General features: G+C 42.6%; 1 protein-coding gene across 7 annotated transcripts in view; it reads right to left on the minus strand.

Annotated features, from left to right (window-relative positions):
• Nucleotides 1-18,051, minus strand: part of SEMA6A (semaphorin 6A) — a 288,045-nt gene that overhangs the window by 218,147 nt on the left and 51,847 nt on the right. The window lies entirely within an intron of this gene.

Raw genomic sequence — 18,051 nt, forward strand, 5'->3', positions numbered from 1 at the left:
TCATAGCATAGGAATCATGCACGCTTGTCACACGCTTGTCAGTTTTCATGACACTAAATACAGATATTCTAATGCATGAAGATGCATTTAAAGTAGAAAATGTATACATATATGGCTAGTTCACATCATCTTGGTGCTGCAGATAAGCATTTTTAAAAATATAAGACATGCTGCATTTTCATAATTATACACATGTTAAAACAGACCCATTGAAATGAATGAGAAATACACCTATACAATGCGCAGAAATAAATTTTATAAAAAGCACAATGTTCATAAAACACACAAGATGCATATAAAAAACTTGCATTATTATATACAGTAGGAACCAATGGAAAAAAAGGGCCTTCAAAATTAAAGCTTATGAATAGCCTGCCTAGCAAAGCTTCATCATGAAAAATGGTGCATAGACCATACAAACTCAATTTATTGCTCTTGTGTACCCACAACGTGTGTGTTTTGTAAACTGTACCTCAAACCAGTTTGTGCCTGAGCAAGAGAAAGAATAAATGCCTCCCCCGTGTGAGAGGGGTTATTTAACTCCAGACAGATATAAAATACACAAATAAATGCATTTCTGTGATTATTACATCACTAAATGTATTTATTAAATGCAAGCAGTGTAAAGTACCCAAGTATGAGCTGGTATCATGCTCTCGCAGTTCCTGTACAGCAGGGATGACGTGTGGGAAGCAGCACAAGGAACCAATCGATACATCTGCTGACAAGAAGCGTGCCTGAAGAGAAGGGAGCAGAGTGATGGAGAAATGAGATCATCACTTTGCTGCTTCTCTTTTCACTGTACAGTCAAAGGCTGGTGGAGGATAAGATGACCTGTGCTTAGCGGAAGTTGGTTAAATTATGCTGGCTATTTAAATTTATGCTACCTTAACATCTTGAAAGCTTTTAAAATCTATAGAATACATAGCAACAGAAGAGATTTAATTGTGTCAGCACCCAAAGTGATTATTTTGTAATCTGGATATCGATGGGCTTGGTGGAAACATTTAATATTGATCTGGGCAAAACTAGGCTTGGTGGAAGCATGTAATCAGGACATAGGCAAGCTTGGTGGACAAGGCTGGGAGATATCTGCACTGAGCCGATGACCAGAACCAGGACTCAAACATTGCATGGTACTTTCTGCCCTTTCATTCTTCCACAGAATATAGAATCCCTCTTGAAGGAAATTTTTCAAACACACTAGAGAATTTCCACATGTGGTATCAAGCAACTGACAACCGGAGACTCTTGTCAATCTAGAAAGAGGAGAAATAGTCCAATAATCTCAAGTGATGCTTGAATTCAGGAGCATCCCTTGATTTTATTGAACGGTTTATAGACATCTTCAGTTTTATATATTTTTTTGACAATTTTTTATTGATTTTTAACCACTTGCCGACCACCATATACCATAATTACATAGGAAAAGCGGTTGTGTTATCCTGAGCGGACGTCATATGACGTGGTCAGGATAACAAGCAGCTGCGCACCCCCGGGGGCGCGCATCTTGGCGATCGTTGTTGAGGCGTGTCAGTCTGACATACCGCAACTCCAATCTAGGTAAAGAGTCTCTAAAGCCCCATACACACGATAGGACTTTGTACAAACTTTCCCTTGGATTTTTGTACAAAGGGAGTTGGCCAGAAGTTTGTCTTGCATAGAGACGACAGGTCTTTTCCAGCCAACTTTCACCAAATCACGTGGTTTTTCAGCTCTCTACCACCACCATTTGGTCAACTTCTGTATTGTTGTCTGATATTGAGTCAATCTCGCCACTTTTATTGGCGAGATTGACACCTTGCGAGCCGTGTTCACATTGGTGCGGGGATCCGACTTGGATACCCGCCAATGCCAGGCACTGTGTTTGGTATGAATCTTGAGGGGGAACTCCACGCCAAATTTTAAATAAAAAACCGGCATGGGTTCCCCTCCAGGGGCATACCAGGCCCTTAGGTCTGGTATGGATTTTAAGGGGAAACCCCTACACCGAAAAAACGGCGTGGGCGTCCCCCCAAATCCATACCAGTCCCTTATCCGAGCATGCAGCCAGGAAAGGAGGTGGGGACGAGCAAGCTCCCAGATTCCGATAAGCCCCCACAGACCCCAACAACCAACGGCTAGGGTTGTCGGGAAGAGGCCCTTGTCCTCATCAACATGGGGACAAGGTGCTTTGGGGTGGGGGGCCGCAGGCGCCCCTCCCCCAAAGCACCCACCCCCCATATTGAGGGCATGCGGCCTGGCACGGCTCAGGAGGGGGGGCGCTCACTCGTCCCCACCACCTTTCCTGACCGGCCAGGCTGCGAGACCTAAGGGCCTGGTATGCCCCCAGAGGGGAATTCCCTCCCGTGCTCACTGCAGTAGGAAAATGTGTTTTTGCTATTGCAGCCAGTGCGAGATGAACAGTACCCTGTCACCGAGAACCAGCGCGATGGGTTTGCGCTGGAAACATTCTCGCGGCCGCGTACTGTAGTTTGTACAAAAGTCCGATGCTTTTGTGTACACACGATCGGACTTTGCTCCATCGGACTTTTGTTGTCGGAAAGTTTGTCCGTTCACACAGCCAACAAAAGTCCGATGGAAACAGAAAAAGTTTGTCAGTTGGAGCGTACACACGGTCGGATGTTGCTCCAAAACAGCTAAATTCGCATGTTTGTTGTCAAAAAGTCCGATCGTGTGTACGGGCCTTAACAGAGACCCTTTACCACATGATCAGCTGTGTCCAATCACAGCGGATCACGATGTAAACAGGAAAAGCCGTTTATCGGCTTTTCCTCTCTTGCATCTGACAGACGTGAGTAGAGGAGAGCCGAGCCGCTGCTCCTCTTGCGAGGGGAGGGTCTGCGTTGATTGTTTATCAGCACAGCCCCCCTCAGATGCCCACCCAGGACCACCAGGGATGCCACCAGGACCACCAGGGATGGTCACCACTGATGACCACCAGGTATGGCATCCCTGCTGGCAATGTGTGCCCACACATGCCAATCAGTGCCCACCATCTGTGTCCAGTGCCACCTATCAGTGCCCATCCATGCCCACCTATCAGTGCCACCCATAAGTACCCATCAGTGCTGCATATCGGTACCCAGTGCCGCATATCAGTGCCACCTCATCAGTGCCCAACAGTGCACCATCATCAGTGAAGGAGAAAATGTACTTATTTACATAATTTTATAACAGAAACAAAGAAAAAGTTTTTTTTTTTCAAAATTTTCGGTCTTTTCTATTACAAATACATATAAATATACAAATTCTATTACAGAAAATGTATCCATCAGATTAAGTTAATGTCCAGTATTCTAAAATGTATATTTTTTAAAAAAAGTGTTATGATTGGCCAAGTAAGCCAGCAGGTATTTCTTTATACAGTCTTTGCGTTCTCTAAAGCAGCCTTTTTCAACCAGAGTACCTTTAGGTCTCTTCCGGGGTGACTTGGCAATATGCCCAAAAATTGTATACAATCCAGCAGATGGATCAAGCCTGCCTTTTAGTTACACAAAGCCACGGCCTTTCAACGTGCACCATTACAACCGTCCAGCCGCTGGCATCCTAACAACCAATGGGGTTATGACTTGATAAAGGGAATGACAGGTGCCTGCACAGCATCATTGTTTGTCCCTTCCCCACCCCTCTCCATCAACTCTGGGGTCACATTAGCTGAGTGAGGGAGAGAAATTGAGGGAGAAGACAAACATTTGAATATTATTCAGTGCCAGTGTGCAAAGGTGTATTTGCTTTGGAAGAATAAAATCACCTTTAACGTTGAGTGCCCTACATTTGCAGATGTTGCTGCGTTATGCAAAACTATTAGTTTAGGTTTTTTTTTTTTACTTTTTAGAATGTGGTGCTTCAAACTTGTGCAGAATTTTAAATGGTGCCTTGACTGAAAAAAAGGTTTAGAAACACTACTCTAAAATGGATGATTCTTACAGTTGTTGAGCTATGAAGAGCTGTATAGTCAGCAGAGGGACATGCACCATGCTGCCATTGCAAACAGATATGGAAACGCAAAGCCCAACCAGAGGCTGCTGATAAACTTGGGTCTCATGCATATTTGACATATCTGGGCATATGCTTCAAAAATTCAACTGGAATCACAGGTTGACATATAGCCATGGCCAATCGACTTTACAAATTAATGACAGGCTGACAGATGGCATGCTTGTACCAGGACAGGAGTGGCTACACGAGTACAGAGGTAGATAAGCGGCCCTGGACACAAACTGAACAGTGTTCCCTTACCTCCTGTCTTATGATAAATGTTGCTGGAACCTATAGTGAAGGAAAACATGGGGGAGGAGGAGAAGAAGAAAGAAGAAAGAAGAAAGAAGAAGAAAGAAGAAAGAAGAAGAAAGAAGAAAGAAGAAAGAAGAAGAAAGAAGAAAGAAAGAAAGAAAGAAAGAAAGAAGAAGAAAGAAAGAAGAAGAAAGAAGAAAGAAGAAAGAAGAAGAAAGAAAGAAGAAAGAAGAAGAAAGAAAGAAGAAAGAAGAAGAAAGAAGAAAGAAGAAGAAAAAAGAAGAAGAAAGAAGAAGAAAGAAGAAAGAAGAAAGAAGAAGAAGAAAGAAGAAAGAAGAAGAAAGAAGAAAGAAGAAAGAAGGAAGAAGGAAGAAGGAAGAAGGAAGAAGATTGCCTTGAATTCAACTTTAAACGTAAACTTGGGCAACACCAGTATTGGAGTGGAAGGTTGGATCACATCTGTGAAATCCCAGCTCTCCTCCTACATAAATGTCAAAATTAAAATGTGGTCACAAAAACTGCATGGCTTAAAAGGCGTTTTATCACATCAAAAGAAAAAGGGAGTGAAAAGGTGTCTTTAGCAGAAGATCAGACGGAAGGCAAAAATAGCCAGGATAACGTGTTTATCACTTTGATTAACCCACTGCACATTTCACCTACATTGGTTCACTCTCGTCCCAGCTGGCAATGCTCCTTTAAATAGACTTGTTTAGCTGTATGACAACACTCATTAAAATCAGTTGTATGGCTCCATGCCACTGCTTTTCAGACGGCTTAATCATACGGTGCCCTAGTAAAGACAAATACCCACTTTATGTGCCACTTGGGAGTAGGCGTGTCAGTAAAGAGGCCCTCATCTTGTTATCAGCCGCTCACGCTGCACTCAGGTATGAAGCAATACCCCAGTAGTATTACTGGAATGCGTGCATTACATTTATTATGATGTTACATGTCATTATTCAGGTTTATAGTATAGTCTACAAACATAATCTTTCCGTTATGTGAGAAGCACAATTTAGCAAATCAGGACTTAAAAACTGAACGGTTCTCTGCAAGTCAGAAATCCCCTTGTACCGTATATACTGTATTGCGGTGTAGATATAGCAATGGCTGATATACTGTATGCATGCATAGTAATATGTCCAAACTAGCAGCAGAAGTGAACTCTGGCTGTTTGCATTTTGCTCTTGGATAAGCTGTGCCCCTGTGGTCCCGACCCCATTGACATGTATGTGCTGTGACCCACTTGCCTCTGAACTGAAGAACTGCCAAACAGAAATATATGTAATAGCCATCTGTACGCAAGGGAGCTCTTTATTGCCTGAGGCCGTTCTGTTCTAATTGCACTTTACTGACTGACCTACAAGCTCATTACCCCCAACCTTCCTAAAACATAGCTCCTAACCTTAAAAATGAAAAAACAAGCTCTATTCAACTTGGCTTATGGCCCTCCAAGGCTGCATTTGAACAGATCAGGCATTAATAATGAACCTCGGCTTCTCTTGATAAGGAACGAATCAGACTGTTGTGTGGTATGCCATAAATATTGGCTCAGCACTCAACCCTCCTCCATTGCAACCTACTACAATATGGCATAAAAATGCATTAGAATAATAGAGACTTAGGAATCGCCGAGATATAGATAGAGAGATATATATATATATATAGATATATATATATATTTATATATTCAGACCCCCTTACATTTTTCACTCTGTTATATTGCAGCCATTTGCTGAAATCATTCAAGTTCATTTTTTTCCTCATTAATGTACACACAGCACCCCATATTGACAGAAAAACACAGAATTGTTGACATTTTTGCAGATTTATTAAAAAAGAAAAACTGAAATATCACATGGTCCTAAGTATTCAGACCCTTTGCTGTGACACTCATATTTACCTCAGGTGCTATCCATTTCTTCTGATCATCCTTGAGATGGTTCTACACCTTCATTTTGAGTCCAGCTGTGTTTGATTATACTGATTGGACTTGATTAGGAAAGCCACACACCTGTCTATATAAGACCTTACAGCTCACAGTGCATGTCAGAGCAAATGAGAATCATAAGGTCAAAGGAACTGCCTGAAGATCTCAGGCAGAATTGTGGCAAGGCACGGATCTGGCCAAGGTTACAAAAAAATTCTGCTGAACTTAAGGTTCCTAAAAGCACAGTGGCCTCCATAATCCTTAAATGGAAGACGTTTGGGACGACCAGAACCCTTCCTAGAGCTGGCCGTCCGGCCAAACTGAGCTATCGGGGGAAAAGAGCCTTGGTGAGAGAGGTAAAAAGAACCCAAAGATCACTGTGGCTGAGCTTCAGAGATGCAGTCAGGAGGTGGGAGAAAGTTGTAGAAAGTCAACCCTCACTGCAACCCTCTACCAGTTGGGGCTTTATGGCAGAGTGGCCCGATGGAAGCCTCTCCTCAGTGCAAGACACATGAAAGCCTGCATGGAGTTTGCTAAAAAACATCTGAAGGACTCCAAGATGGTGAGAAATAAGATTCTCTGGTCTGATGAGACTAAGATAGAACTTTTTGGCCTTAATTCTAAGTGGTGTGTGTGGAGAAAACCAGGCACTGCTCATCACCTGTCCAATACAGTCCCAACAGTGAAGCATGGTGGTGGCAGCATCATGCTGTGGGGGTGTTTTTCAGCTGCAGGGACAGGATGACTGGTTGCAATTGAGGGAAAGATGAATGCGGCCAAGTACAGGGATATCCTGGACGAAAACCTTCTCCAGAGTGCTCAGGACCTCAGACTGGGCCAAAGGTTTACCTTCCAACATGACAATGACCTTAAGCACACAGCTAAAATAATGAAGGAGTGGCTTCACAACAACACCGTGACTGTTCTTGAATGGCCCATCCAGAGCCCTGACTTAAACCTAATTGAGCATCTCTGGAGAGACCCAAAAATGGCTGTCCACCAATGTTTACCATCCAACCTGACAGAACTGGAGAGGATCTGCAAGGAGGAATGGCAGAGGATCCCCAAATCCAGGTGTGAAAAACTTGTTGCATCTTTCCCAAAAAGACTCATGGCTGTATTAGATCAAAAGGGTGCTTCTACTAAATACTGAGCAAAGGGTCTGAATACTTAGGGCCATGTGATATTTCAGTTTCTTTTTTAATAAATCTGCAAAAATGTCAACAATTCTGTGTTTTTCTGTCAATATGGAGTGCTGTGTGTACATTAATGAGGAAAAAAATGAACTTAAAATGATTTTAGCAAATGGCTGCAATATAATAAAGAGTGAAGAATTTAAAGGGGGTCTGAATACTTTCCGTCCCCACTGTATATAGTGCCAACAGTTTACGCAGTGATTTACAACATGAGGGCAGACAGTACAATTACAATACAATTCAATACAGGAGGGATCAGAGGGCCCTGCTCATTAGAACTTACAATCTAGAAGGGAGGGCCAAGTGATACAAAAAGGTAATAGCTGTGGGGGATGATCTGATGGAGAAAGTAAAAGTACAGTTGTTAGGTGGGGGCCAGATAGGCTTCTCTGAAGAGAAGGGTTTTTAGGGATTGTCTAAAAGCAAGCAGAGTAGGAGATAGACAGATAGGGGTAGGGAGTTCCAGAGGATGGGAGAGGCTAGGGAAAAAGTCCTGGAAGTGAGCATGGGACAAGGGAACTAGAGAGCAGGAGGTCTTGGGAGGAACAAAGGGAACAAGTAGGTTGGCATTTTGAGACTAGGTTAGTGATGTAGCTGGGGGCTGAGTTGTGGAAGGCTTTGTAAAGTTATTAGAATTTAATCCAGGGTTACACCAAGAACCTTGGCATGCGGAGACGGGCTCATAGTAGTGCTATTGATTTTGACAGAGATCAGGGGCAGAGGCACGTGGGAGTACATATACGTAGGTCAGTGGTCAACGCTGGGGCTCATAGAAATGATAATGGACATGTTACCCACAGCACAGCAGTCCATTCGATTCCTCCCACCATTTTTCCAAATTAGAAAATGAAAGACTAGTTGGTAAGAGAAACACTGCAGTTTTCTATTATGCTCAAGCGCCAAAATAGTGCTTGTAAGAATTTTGTTACTGTGGACCACAATTCATTTTGAACTATTGCAGCAGACATCTGAGCACAGGCAGCAGCGTAGATGTAATTATAATACGTCCTTTCAGGACAAAAGGCATGTATAAACATAAGTGGCCTTACACTGGCAGGTGTTTATATAGTAATAGTTTGATGATGGGTAAAGCACTTTTATTACAGAGAGCCTTTGCATTACGGGTTAGAAAGCCCGTAATGAGTCAATCTCTGAGGCTTCGAGTGTAATCAACTAGGGATTTTTCTTACAAATCACCAGTGTGACAGTCTAGGTGCTGCTGAGCACTCATTTATAGAACAATAAAAATTGCATCCAATTCTCTAGCGATCCTTTGCAAAATAGGTCACAGCGGAGTAAAAACACAGAAAACCTAAAAATAACATCATATGCTCGACTACAAATCTTATTATGTAACAGAATAGAAAACATTCTACTGCTATTATGAATGCTATAAAAGCCTTTCCGTTAACCAAACTTTTTTTTAACTCATATGCAGAAAAAAAAAATAAAAAAAATAAAAAGGATTGCAAACTATATGTAAACCCTCACCTTGTAAAACAACCCATTCAGTATAAAATAGAAAAAATGAAAGGCAAAACATTTGCAGCAATAAACAAAAACACCACATTAGAAAATACCGGTTTCCCCTTTTTTTGTAAGTGATCACATACCCTCCGTTCTCACCTGCATAAAGGATCTTCGTGCGCTGTGGGATAAAATGCAGTAAACTGGTACCCCCAGTGAATGGCTAGGCAGGGGGGAGGGGGAGTGGATATGTCAGCACCAGTCTGATTACTGGAGCAGAGCAGGCTGAGTTCTCAGCTTAGCTGGAGAAAAACTGACCACGCTGTGCTCAAGCCTAGTGCAGTCAGTTTTTAATATGAAAGCTTAGGAATTGTCAGGAACACCAGGGATTTTACACAAAGGAAGCAAGATAAAGAGAACAGGATACTTTTTTCATACAAGTATGTGGTACAGCAGGCACATATCAGGAATATAAAATTCTGGGTTGACATTCTTTAAAAGACGCCTTCACCCATTACAATAACTTTCTCTTGTTCCTTCCCCCCTCCCTATTACGCAGCTGAATTTTATACAATTTTCAAAAACATTCAGTACCTTTTTTGTGAATCCCAACACTTCCTGCTTTCTAGTCTAGATAAGAGTGGCGTACTGCCCCTGCGATGTCCATTTCAAACATTCCAGGAGGCAGTGTATTACTGAGGGGCGCATGTGCACCCCAAGATCCTTGTGCATGCACAGACATGACGTGGTCTGAGGAATTTGGAAACTGTCAGAGAGCCCAGCACACGAAGGCCCCTTCCACACTTGTGCCACCTGAAAGTCGCACTATTTTGCAGCGACTTGAAGCAATGTCTGTGTAATGTTGGTCTATGGACCTCAAGTCACATCAAAGACGTGCACGTTATACAGATAATGAATGATACTCATTGAAAATCATGGGGTACGACTTGTCATGCGACTTTGAAGTCCCAAGTTGCAGCACAAGTCATGCTAGGTGTGAAAGGGGCCTTAGCAGGAGAGAATACCGTGGTCAGTTCTCTAGCTATTCTGGGAACTCAGTGTGCTGTCCTCTAATGATCAAACATGTCCTGACACACCTCCTGCACAGCCATTCACTGCTTGTCCTCCCCCAGCACTTATGCAGCTAAGAACAGAGGGAATGTGATCACTGCAAAAAAAAAAAAAAATAATTCTATCTTTACTCAAATGTTTTGCATTTCATTCCTATTTTAAAATTGAATGGGTTGTTTTACAAAGGCGATCATTTAGACAATAATGGTAATGTATGGACGGACCAACAAAGCTCGTCTTGGTAGAACCTAGATAGGCCTTCCCTGACATCTCTGCTTATAATCAGTTGAAGGTGGGAGATTGACTCCTTGTTAAGATTCATCCCGTTATGATTAATACCAGCTGTAGGACTTCAGTGGGTGTTAGCAGTTTACCGTGCCAGCTTCTTCGTAATGAAGGCTTCACATACTGGTACTTTGACAACTAGATCTAATTAAACGAATACTGAAATAGTCATTTGACTATATCAATTTATTGTTTTACAGTCTAAAATAAACTGTACTGTCCACAGCACAGATCAACAGGTATCTGTGGGACTTGAAAATCCACCCTCAGCATTTGCTTTCAGTGACACCTCACATTCAGCTTGCTCCATGTCCCACACTACTCCTTCACTGGCTGGAACTATATGCTGTTGGGCATTCTGTCCAGTGGTGCCTAAGGCACATGGCTGGCACCCACCGCACCTCTGAATTTGGGGACCTCTTCCACAATCAGAGCTTGCTTTTACTGTGCATGTCTAAGCAATTGAAAATTTGAAAGAATGTCAAATGCCTAATTATCACCTGTAGTATATGTATGTATGTGTATATTATATATTATATTATATTACACACACACACACACACACACACTTACTTGTTCTTGGGGTGGAATGTTATGCAATGGCAAGTCAATCACCTGACCTGAATCTGATCTTGAGAAAGTCACGTCACATGTGACGCAACGCATGGGGAGACGGAGTCAGTGACGGCATTGCAAGTGTTCGGTAACACAGCGAATGCTGTATGAGCCGTGTTGATGCTGTCTGACCATTTTATCATAAAGCAATCTAGCTACTACTAATATGTGAGTGGATTACATTGATTGCACAGTTCCTTAGCATTTAATATCAACGCGCAATGATGGCTTTTCTTTCATTTTTCACGTGAATCATCACCTTAATATGTAATTCATCATGCAACTGTGATCTAATTGGAATAAAAAGCAAGTCTGTCAAAGGCAGTGAATTGGACATTTAGTTGTAGATCTGACCTTGATTAGTACCAGCAGACATATATTATTTATTGCTTTTTCACATTATTCTTTGTGATCATTTAATTTTAGGGATATGTGATCCCCTATATGTTTTTTGGTGTATTTATTTGCACTTATTCACTTTATTGATTGTGCTATTATTGCATTGTGTATATTATGGTTTAGGTTTTTAAAACACATGCACTATTCCAACAGACTGGGAGGGTATACTAAGTGCACTAACATATTTTATATTCATCTCTAGGGTTTACAGAGAATGGTCCGAAAAAGAGAAAATATCCATTGAGTGGCAGTTGTGTGAATGAAATGGTCTTGTTGTGTCAGAGAAGGAGAATGGGCAGACTGGTTTGAGATGATAGAAAGGCAACAGTAACTCAAATAACCACTTGCTACAACCAAAGTATGCAGAATACCATCTCTGAATGCACAACATGCCGAACCTTCAAGCAGATGGGCTGCAGCAGGAGAAGACCACACCAGGTGCCTGAGGCTGAGGCTACAATTCGCTCAGGCTCACCAAAATTGGACAATAGAAGATTGGAAAAACGTTGCCCGATCTGACAAGTCTCAATTTTAGCTGCGACGCTCAGGTGGTAGGGTCAGAATTTGGCGTAAACAACATGAAAGCATGAATCTACCCTTCCTTGCATCAATGGTTCAGGCGGGTGGTGTAATGGTGTGAGGGATATTTTCTTGGCACACTTTGGGCACCTTAGTACCAATTGAGCATTGTTTTAATGCCAAGGCCTACCTGGGTATTGTTGCTGACCATGTCAATCCCTCAATGACTACAGTGTGCCAATTTTCTGATGGATACTTCCAGCAGGATAATGCACCATGTCACAAAGCTTAAATCATCTCGAACTTGTTTCTTGAACATGACAAATGAGTTCACTCTACTCCAATGGCCACCACAGTTACCACATCTCAATCCAATAGAGCGCCTTTGGAATGTGGTGGAATGGAAGATTCTCATCATGAATGTGCAGCCGACAAATCTGCAGCAACTACATAATGCTATCACGTGAATATGGACCAAAATCTGAGGAATGTTTCCAATGCCTTGTTGAATTAAAGGCAGTTCTGAAGGCAAAAGGGGGTACAACCTGGTACTACCAAGGTGTACCAGGAACAATGCTGGCAATTTACAGAATACACCAATTTATGTAGCATAGTAATTAATGTGGACTGTATATTCCTTGCTAAAGAACATTATTATTTATTGTGTTATGGGTAACGTTCTCCTTAAGTTAAAATAAATAAATAGTATAGCTCTATAATGTATTTCTCAAGCTTCACTCCTCAGCAACCATAGGAGATGGGATGAAAGTATTGCCTCAAAAAAAAAAAAAAAAGTTTTCGATTTATACAGATTTGTTGGGAAAAGGTCAAATGTACCATGGAGCAGCCTGGCAAAAAGCCCAATTCTCGCCTCTGAAAGGCTCACACTGTTAGTGTTCCCTGTGGGCTCTATACTGTCAACAAGATGTTCTTAGTCAGCACTAAAATACTGGATGCTCAATACAAGAAACAAATGACTGCTTGACCGGCCTATTGAAACTGCATGGTGTGACAAAACCGGTGTTCTTTTGTTCAACACATAAACATTTGTCCCGAAATTGTAGTCACTGTGCAGCTTCCTGGTAGGAGGTACAATACATTATCTCTTAGAAAAATAGCCTTTATTCTCTGCAAACACACAATCTTGTATCCCCCAGCAGAGACCTCTCACTTTCAACAGTACATAAGCAGAAAATGCTGGAAGTGTGTCATGTGGAGAATAAGGTCCCCCTCATTAGATAGCACTGTATATTCATTTTCTCCTAAGCTGGGATGCAATTCACATCTACGCACTTCACAGCAGATTGGTAGAAATATCATGAATGTTGCATTTTAGTGCAGTTTCCAGGACAGCTTTCATAAAGATGAAAGAAACGGTAGTCAAAAATTAAACAATAATTGCAACACCACAGCAATAAAGGTCACCCTGCTCACTCTTCCCTCTCCTCCTGTCAGCACTGGTGATGCAGTAGAACCACACCGGTATGCATGTCGACCCCTCCCCTTTCAGTCTTAGCAAGGCTGTGCAAGGGGATTAAGGCTTGGTTCACATTGATGCGAGTTTCTCCACATCCAATTCGCATGAAAGGAGACTGACTGGCTCTCAATGGAGCCGGTTCACACAGCTCCGAGGCGGCCGCAGTTCGCACTGGAAAAGGTCATGTGCGTTTTTTGGCTCCGTTTCAGGTCCGAATTCAGGCAAAAAGTTGGACCTGATTTGCACCTGAAACAAAGAACAGGAATGCATCAGACCCCTGCTGCGAGCCGCGGCCACAGCAAGTGTGACCCAGCCTTAAATAGTGTTTATTAAAGCCGTGCACACAGCCACTGCCAGCCCCTTTGCAAGGATTACAGGATGTATATACTACATGCCATTTTCTAAAATTCTTCTTATAAATACTGGTTTTTCCTTATCCCCGATCAGTGGTCAAGTGGCGCGATCTTCCTCTGATGTATGCATTAGATGGAGGAGCTGACCTCTCCCTCCGATGTCTGCGGAGCAGTCATATGACATCCGAGGAAGACAGGGCCGGGCTGATCGGGGATAAGAAAAAAAAAAAAAAAAAAAAAAAAAAAGAAGAAGAAGGGCATTTATAGGAAGAATGTTAGAAAATGGCATATAGTATATATAACATGTAATCCTAGCAGAGGGCCTGACAGTGATTGGGAGCAGTAACATGTGCACTGCACTGGGGGGGGGGGGGGGGGGGGCAACACAGGAGCAGAGAGGAGAGCTGTAGATAGCAGGCTGCAGATGATAGATACACCTAAACTGACCACTGTGTCAGGGCTCAGTAGCCATGATAAACCGTGGTCAGTTTACGGGGGGGGGGGGGGCAGAAACTGGCAGGATCAGCCAGGTGTTACAGGGGGCCATATCACACAGCACATGCTTTAAAGAAACCGGATCAAATTTTTTTTCTTTGGGCTAACAAACACTTTAAAAAAAGACTGATATAAAAGACATTTTGTTAGCTAAAATGTATTTCCACTTTTTCAGTAACATTTTAGAAACATCCACTATGTTTGCCAAGTGTTCCCATTCACACAAGAGAAAGATGTAAGATGTATGATTTTTTTTTCTGTAAAAAAGTTGAATTCAACATACAAAATGTACCACCCAAGCCTTGAGATTGTTAACCGTTTGTTGTTAGGATAGTGTGTACAACTAGTTCACAACAGATAATGAAATCTGCCAGCACAGTAAAGACAGTATTAATTATGGTAAAACATTACTACTCATCCCCCTCCTTAACTACATTGAAGGGTAAGCCAGGTAGGATTTTTCAGCAAGTAAAATGGTAAGCAGCAATTTAATATTGTTTTTAGATCATGCTTATAAATGGGAACATGTAACATACGGTATATAAAGTAAGTGGTATCTAAATTTGTCTACAAAAGCAAAAACTGCCAGCTTTTTACAGAGTATTCTCTCAGCTGAAAAGAGAACATACTAAAAATTACAAAGAAACTTGGGTGATTAAGCAGGTCATAGACGGTTCAAATCATGACCGGTACACCAGGGACCAGCTGAGATTTAGACCATGCATGGACAGGTTAAATGTACCCAATTTCACCAAAACGATCAACTTGGGCACAATGGGTCTGCCCAATTGTACATTCAAGCGGCTAGCAATAATCACTGTCTTCTCCTGGCGGGGGGTTGGGAATCAAGCAATTTTCTTTCCTGCAACCACAATTTAGAGTATGTGAAGCACTACTTAAAACATAACATTTTGTGAATTCAGGTATTTCGTTCTTATGGCACCAATGTAAATCATCATCACTTCTGAGCGGAGTTGCCCTTAAAATTTACATACACACCACCAGCATAAGAAGTCAATCTGCCCATAGAGGAGTGCTTGGCAGTGAAGGAGTTAGGAAGAGCGCACAATATCCCAAGCTATTTATAACCAGCTAATTGCTTTCAACTGAACATTGCCATCAGCTGTGACACAGGCCTTGGAGAGGTCAATAAATGCTGCTTCAACAATATGGCCGGGAAGCCTTTTATAGTCGCTTTATAATACGTTCTGGTGGCTGCGAGATGGCTCTTTTCTGCAACATGACCGGCTCCTGAAAAGATGAGCAGTGCAGTTTTTAGTCTGTATAAGTCAATACACAATGTGCCTAATCAAAAAGCAACATTTACTTGATATGCAATGAATGCCAATCTGCAGGGGAAGAGGGCGGAATGTTATCGCTCACGGCATGGAGGTTGACGTTTCATGCCAATAACTTTCCAACATTTACTTCATGTAAAAGTGGACCTTACAATGACTTTACATCACATACCAGACATGTCTCAATATACAACAGTTTGTTTTATTAAAAAATTATGTTCCCTTTGCCTAGGCTGAGGTGATGTCATCGGTCTGCTGCAGACATTTTCTCAGTCTCTTCTTCCCCAGTAATCAGAATACAACATTGTAACTTGGTAGCAAGATAAAGGCTACAGCTGGGCCCCTCACTCTGAATGCGGTGTCATTTTATATGTAGCCAATAACAAATCATCGTGAAGCGTACGCAGAGTATCTGACTTTATTTGCTATGGATTGTCTACATTGGGACTGAACATCCCAGCCAGAGCTTTAGTCTCCAGCCATTGAATTTGGAATATAGCAGTTGGGCTAGGGGTAACGTCTTGCCTCATTAGCTACAGATGGGGGCCGATTCTGCAAGTTGTACTGCCTTTTGCAAACTGATTTTGGGGTGTCATTAATTTAACGCACACCCGCAGCGGTTCGCATGAACAAAGTGCAATTTTGATACAGTGCGGGAAACGCACAGAATTTGCTGCGAATTCTGCACTGCATCAATGCGTACCAGACTTTAATCAAAACAATTGAAATCAGCAATCAAATGGGCACACCTTCCCTTGATCCATTTAGACTTGTGTAGCGGTAATCCCGTAAGGGTTGCTGAAAGTTGTGGCCCACCTGTCACCCCGCCCAGCCCGGCATTCACTTCCCAGTCACTTTTGAGACAATGAACAGTCCATGTGATTGTTTTGTATTTTTATCGAGGGATTTGAAGTTGGATAGGGATAGAAATATATGGGATGCCCAGTAGAATGAACAATTTGTTGATTGTATTTTCAATCAGTTGGGACACTATATACACTTTACAGCTCCAGTCTCCTCCAGCACAACACTTGCTTGCAGACCGTTTCTCTCTCTCCCTTGCACAACACTTCACATTCAGGTACAGGTACAGCTAGCACATTGTTAGGCCCAACACTAACTCAATCAGGCCCTAGAAATTGCCATTTGCAGAAAGGGACCACAAGTCCAAAAATAGAAATAGGAAGTCTTTAGTGCTAGCTGACCTATGGTGCACTACTGCTCCCAGCAACCCCTCTTCATGCCCTTCAGCCCTTCTGGCTGCAGCTGCCCAACTTCACTGCCTGAGACATTGCAATCCTCACTGGCTCCACATCCAGCTGTGATTTTTTTCCCCTCTCAGTCCTCTCTGGCATGCCTCTCCAGTCCTCCCAATAGCACGTTACTCACCAGCCCTCCTGGCTGCACACACCGGTGGTTCCCTCCTGAAGACTTGCCCGGCAGTACTAGCTCCCGCTGTCCTCTGTGCCTCTTGTTCAGATCCTTCATGCATTCTTGAAAGGATCTGTCCTGCACCCGAGTCCCAGAGCCAAGGTCACCCCCCCCCCCAGAATGGGGAGCACCCTCAAAGGCCCTGACAGCCTAGTACTCCATCCTCAATTCTTCCTCCAAACTCCTCCCCAGCTGCACTGACTAGGTATTTAAGGAGGCCTGCCCTCTTCCAATCCTAGTTGGGGATTGGTCAGGGCTCCCTAAAACACCCCATACTGCTCCTTCCCACTCACCCCCCCTCCTCTTCTAGAATCCATTAAACATGGAGTGATGCTGTCTGAGTCACAGATGCTGCTCTGAGCCACTGCCAGCCCACACAGATCAAAACAAACAGGCCTAGCTTCCAGCTAGGCCTGCTTACATTTACCTGTACTCACAAAAATCCTAACTCTGGCACCTAAGTAGAGGGTGCTACACTTGATTAAGATCGTATATGGTCAAAAATTAGTTAGTTGGCCAGGACAGAAAATGACCAATCCTGTTGCACTGATCAGCAGCTTTGGGATGCTTGGTTCATGAATTCAATCATATTTTGATGGATCCGATTATAAACTTGCATGGTCAAAAGAGGAATGTGACTGATAATGCATGACTGTATCTTCCAACTACTAATCTGAGACATCACAGGTCCCAGAAGACTATGGGACCATTCCCGCATGCGCAGAGATGCCAACACCTGCATTCGAAGCCGATTAAAGAAGGTGAGGACATCACAGGATCCCTGGACAGGTAAGTGTCCTCATATTAAAAGTCAGCAGCTGCAGTATTTGTAGCTGCTGACTTAATTTTTTCTGAAGGAGCCTGGAGCTCCTCTAAGCTTTGACAAAACAAAACATGAAGACAGCTAGTTTCTATGCACAGCTGCACCAGACTTTGCACTTTCCAGTTTTAGTAAATCAACCCCAATATATATATATATATATAGTGCTAGGTCCACTTTAAAAGGTGTGATCCTCATTTGCTATATGGAGTAAATGCTGTGTGTATTATATGGAAAACTAGGAAGCACTGAGATCTGATTTTATACAATGGCACTCCTAAAATATTAATATAACGTCAAATAGTTACAAAACTGAAATACTTAGAACACAATACTTAAAACAGTCCACCTACACAAGGCTTGAGTTTTTAATCCAGGTATTGCTGAACTACACAAGCCCACCAGCTTCTTTGTCCGGTCCTCTGGAACCCTTTTTGTTAAAGTAGGAGATGTGTTCCC

This window comes from Aquarana catesbeiana, linkage group LG01 (assembly GCF_042186555.1).
Source record: "Aquarana catesbeiana isolate 2022-GZ linkage group LG01, ASM4218655v1, whole genome shotgun sequence".
NCBI lineage: Eukaryota > Metazoa > Chordata > Amphibia > Anura > Ranidae > Aquarana > Aquarana catesbeiana.